The sequence below is a fragment of the Drosophila santomea genome, chromosome 3L (genome assembly GCF_016746245.2).
Source record: "Drosophila santomea strain STO CAGO 1482 chromosome 3L, Prin_Dsan_1.1, whole genome shotgun sequence".
Classification (NCBI taxonomy): Eukaryota; Metazoa; Arthropoda; class Insecta; order Diptera; family Drosophilidae; genus Drosophila; species Drosophila santomea.
This window is the reverse complement of record NC_053018.2, coordinates 121,090-126,429: the sequence shown is the minus strand read 5'-3', so window position 1 is coordinate 126,429 and position 5,340 is coordinate 121,090. Positions and strand designations below refer to the sequence as shown.

Sequence of the window (5,340 nt, the reverse complement as noted above, 5' to 3'; positions counted from 1 at the left end):
ATCTTTGTTTACGCCTTTAAAATGATGCCGCAAACGACGCAGAAGAAGGTAACCAAAACAAAGAAGAGAGGCAGACAGCCTAGCAAACGAAAACAAAAACTATGAGTGGGGAGCAGATGGGGAGAGAGCCAAAGACCTTATAAATCACACGAGCGTAGCATGACTTGTTATTATTGCAGCACGGCAAGAAATCGGGATCAGTTCAGATAATATTACTGCAGATAGCATTTGCAAATGGTTAGTAGAGATTGGGTAGATCCTGAACACCTCTATAGTTCAAGCTAAAACTAGTTTCCGTATATCAGATCTTTAGTGAAATTTATATTTAAATAAACTAGAAGAGCTATGCATTTTTTTTAGTGCTACCCAAGGCGGGTAAAGGTGTGCTTTTAATTCGATAATTTTCGGTGAGTGTTGGATGCAACTGCAAGTGTCTGGGACTAAAAATAATTCAGAATGCACCCGATGCGATCAGTCACAAGGGACCATGCTTGCATGGCGTGGCGATCAGGGAATCGAGGGCCGCTAGAGGGGTGCTCTTGTCGTTGCACGGCGATAATGCAACAACCGTGGCCACCACAACAACAAGCCGTCGGTCGGCTGACAGCGAACGCAATTGCAATCCGAAAGCCGAAGCAAAACAAAACAGAAAATTGCAGAGCATTACGAAGATGGGGATGCTTTTTCAAAGGGGAGGAGGGGTTTTTTTGGGGCACATAACTTTTCAACCCGATTTAGTCCAGTTCGCGTCGGCGGCCATTGGCGAATTTCATAGGATTGCGATTCGCATCTTATGTAGCAAAATTAAAGACACAAAGTCCATAAACAGCAGAACAAAAACAAAATGATTGTAACATGCTAAATAACCACATAATGGTAAAGTGAAGTATGAACAGGTAAGAAATTAAACCGCCGGATGTATTGTATCTTTATCCAAGGATTGTACTATGCGATATTCAAAAAGACGTACAATAAATTTAGAATTTTCCTTGTATTAAATTATTTGGTCATTGAAATACACATCATATACACATAATACACAATTTTGTAGACTTTGTTTAATCTTTTGCCTTTAATACCAGTGTACCCACTGTACTCAAGTATCCGCATCTGTAACTTGTATCTGCGTTTACGTTTGCAGTTCTGCCGTTCTATCTTTACACGTCTACAGGGATAGAAAAGTGGAGCGGAAAGCGCGGAAATTCGAGATGCTGCGCAAAAGTATAAGTAAAGGGGATCCACTTGTACCTTCCTTCTTTTTCACATGCGAGTAAACAATATAAAGGGAAATTGTATTTGCGCATTGTGTTATAGCTGCTTTTCGATTTTAATTGTAGATTCCCTACCGCACTAGGAAAAGGGTTGTTCTGGGGAGAATAGAACGTCATATTACAAAATCTTGGCTGCGCTTCAGTTGAGCTATACGTGAGAGATACGACACGAATCTGAAATTGCTTGAGTTATGGAAGCGAACGCATCAGAGCGTTTGTTAATGGTATAAAAAATAGTGGTAGAATTGCACATGATAATTAGCTTATTTATTGCATGTCATTAAAACTAGTTCATGCAGTCGATCAGAAATTCAGTGCATAAGTTGTTGAGGGAAACTCAAACGATTTCGACATTTGTACATACATATGTATATAGGCTAAAAAAATGGATCAAAAGTTCATTTGATTTACGATATTTTAAATCTACTATCTACTATTGCAAGCGAAGATAAAGCCGTCTACACAAAACATCTTCTTATCTTACAACTGAACTTTCGAAGATCACTGATGAGAGGACGGCTTCCTGATCCTCTCAGTTTTGATTTATCGAATTCGGCGCTCTTTAACCTCCTTAGATTAAGCCTAGGAAATGGCCTGAAACTATCAATCATCCCCACTGCTCTTTTCGGAGCTGGATCCTTCAACCAGCATGAAATAATAGCTGTGTAGGCCCATTTGAAGCTTCAGGGTGACTGCGCTTTGCATCAACGGAATTTCCATTTCGTAACAGTTTGCAGTGCAATTGCAAGGGACCCCCTTTCCCCCGTTTACTTTAATATAAGTACCAAATTGAAAGTTTTTCAACCGACAAAAATTCTCATAAAAATTGTTCACCCAATCGGCACAATAAAAAAAACAGAAGACCAAAAAAATAAAGAAAAGTATTTTGAGAGCACCCTTGAAGATGTGAAACAAAAACAACCGAAAAACAACAATAACTACTTGTGGGAAGGGGAGTGTCCCTTGCCGACGGAGAGAGACAGACAGATGACCTCCCAGTCGAATGAACGGGCGGCATTTCAATCAATTGGCGGCAACAGCTGCCGCTGGGTACAACGGCACAGCTTCTCTGCCGCAGCAGCACCGCTGCCGCCCACCGCTCACCGTTCCAGAAACCCCCCCTTTCCACCATCCCTGCTCTTCCCACTGCCAAAGCCCACGTTTTGTGACGTGGCAAATGCAGCGGTGTGGATCTGACGGGCGAAACTTGTATAAAGGTCCCACGTTTGTGACGAGACGATTGTGGCTGTAACTTTTGCTCCTCTTCGACCGCCTAAAGTATCCAACTCCGACTCCCCTTGCTGTATTGTCGCTGGCGTTGCGTTATTGCTGTTGGGTGAAGAACGGCCTGTTGGTATCAAGCCTGGTTTTTTCCTTCGAAAGTGTTTGGTGATTCCAACATATTCCCAATGAATTTTCATTACTACTGTGGCCAAGGGTATTCGACGACTCGGACTTCAAATCATGCCTATTTCGCTGGCTTTTACTTGCTCGCTCCTCAATCCCTTTCTCAGGGTTTTTCAGCTGGGGAACCGCCAACGCCGTCTCCATTGCCTTCGTTGTTATCGCTATCGACGGTGGACTCGCTGAGTGGGTCCTTGGCCAGGGCAGAGATTAACGCCCCTTTCCGGTAGTTTAATATTTTAGGCTCGATGGGACAACGTGGCTTCTAGGGAGCGGAAGTGGATATGGCGTGGGCATGGGCTGAATGGGCATGGGAAAACGTGTTGAAAATCAGTTTAGTCAAGTTCGGTTCCGGTAGTCAGTTTTCCATTAAAGGCAATGGCAGGGGAGTAGAGACGAAAAGAAATACGAATGTGCCGAATTTAAAGTTGAGTCTAAATCCTTCTATTCAAAAGCTATTATTACAATTATGTATTTAAATTGGTAATGGGTTTTTTACTTGTTTTCCTCTCGTTACAGTCTTTTTTCTGGTATGTACAGATAAGAATCGTTGTTTTTCTACACTTCCATTTCTAGTTTTTTGTTCTGAATGTCGTATAACGCTTATTAAAGTCCCCTATGCTTTTGGGGTCAATAATAATTTTTCAATTTTTCTGTGCAGTCACCGTAGCTGACTACTCTGCTTTCTCCCTTTCTCTGCCTTTGCCACCTTTTCTATTTTCACCTAATAGTATAATATTTATAAACTTTTCAGATTAAGTTCTTATTTATTAAAAAAAAATTGGGTTTGACTGCCAATGGTATTTCTTAAATAACCAATGATCAGAAGCAGCTTTCTTTTAAAAATTCGTGGACATGTTCAGAGCTCATTTATTTTTCTTAAGTGCAGCTCCTGCGATTGCCCAAATCAAAAGTTCAGTTTCGACAATTAAGCGTTAATAGAAATGCCGAAGGGTGGGAGGAAAGGCAACTGGTAGTGGGGCATAAATCACTTTTCCGTGTTCCGCTGTTGTCGAATTTCGTATTTAATTGATTTTACAAATAAGAGGGTCTGGCTGGGGGCCCATAGCTTAACCCAGTGACACAATTTTCCTGTTGGGCGGGTAGGCGGAGATCGAATTTTATTTGTCTGAGCTTTCAGTTTCATTAGGTCAAATATACTCATTTGCCGGCGGAATTCACATTATACGTGATTAGGCGTATAGCGGGGACATGGAAACGAAATTGGATGTTGACTTGGACTTCAGAAAATTAGGAAGAGTAAAATGGTAGTCGTACAGAAGACAAAACTTGTAAATCACTTGTCAATTTAGACCAACTGGCCCGCCCCCACATAAGTGCTTAAAGTGTAACTTAAATTTTCCCTTGATATAACCTTTTAAAAAGATGTTTGAAATTGCACTTAATTGTTTCAGCGAACTCAAGCTTCTGCGGGAAAATAATTTGCATTCTGTTTACTGGGAGTGTTTATGCGACACTCGCGTGCGAAATCTTTCTTTTGCTCTATCTTCAGGGGTTCCCCTCTTTCCTGGGTATAAAATATACATATATTTTATGCCGCTAACAATCTCATTAAACTTGGATGCGTATAAGTCTGAAAGCAAGAGTCTTGCATTCCTTCAGAAACTCCCACTTCTAGCACTCCATTGAAGATGACAATAGGACTAAATGAGATGGAAGAAGGGAAAGACGTCTAAATTGCTACAATTACGGTTAAAAAGTGTGCCGATGACGACAAGGGTGATGGTGATGATCAGGAAGCTATAGTAGCGGAAAAAGTCCAGGCTAACAGTCCAATACTGGGATACATCTATAATAACCTTTGACAAAGTGCCTTAATTTATTGCTTTAGGCATAGGTTGGGCTTCTATCTGCCAAGATATTCCACCACCCGAAAGGTGTTGGCCTCTGTAATAGATATTGATGATACAAAGATATACAAAATACTACGAAAATATCTGAAGTTTATTTGGAATTTTCCATAACAAATCATTGCCTTATATATGTATAGCCAAATTGCTAAAGAAATTTTTAATGATCCCTAACACTGCCAAATAACTTGGAATTAATAATTCGGAAATCATTTTAATGTGCACTAAGCAGAAGCACGAAATTTCTTAAGACTGGGTGAAAGGTGAAAATAACACATGTCTGAGCCACTTCATATTTATTTATTGCCAATGGCTATACGCACTCTGAACAAGAGTGACGGACAAATTGTGACGGACTTCCGTGTATATTAACGAATTTTGAACGTAATAACATTAAATTCTTTGTATAATTAAATTACGCTTAATTTCCACAGAGATCCGTTATTCGGTTGCCTGGTTGGCATTGGGTTTTAAATATTGGTAATGCTGTCACAAATCCGCCGCATGGACCGCTTCCAACTGCCCGCCCGCTGCCAATGATTTTGGCAAACAGAGAATGCCACAGCAGCCCTCTAGTCATTTTCCCTTGTACCCCTGTCAGCCGGCGTCGAGAGAAGGAAATTGAATTGCAGTCATGATGTTGACATAGCGTGCAATAAAATAACACAAGACGCAGGGCAAAACACTCAGCTACGGGCTTATGGCAATATAATTCCCCAGAGTAACCAGTAACCCGTGTCCTGGGGACCCGAATACGAATTCGGACTCGGGTCCACGTCTAAGTCTATGCGTAC

General features: G+C 41.1%; 1 long non-coding RNA gene across 1 annotated transcript; it reads left to right on the top strand.

Moving 5' to 3' along the window:
- Positions 1-3,816: 3,816 nt before the first annotated feature.
- On the top strand, positions 3,817-5,340 carry LOC120448725. Its single transcript, XR_005616130.1, has 3 exons — positions 3,817-4,023; positions 4,091-4,930; positions 4,981-5,340. It is a non-coding gene; the product is annotated as an uncharacterized LOC120448725 (long non-coding RNA).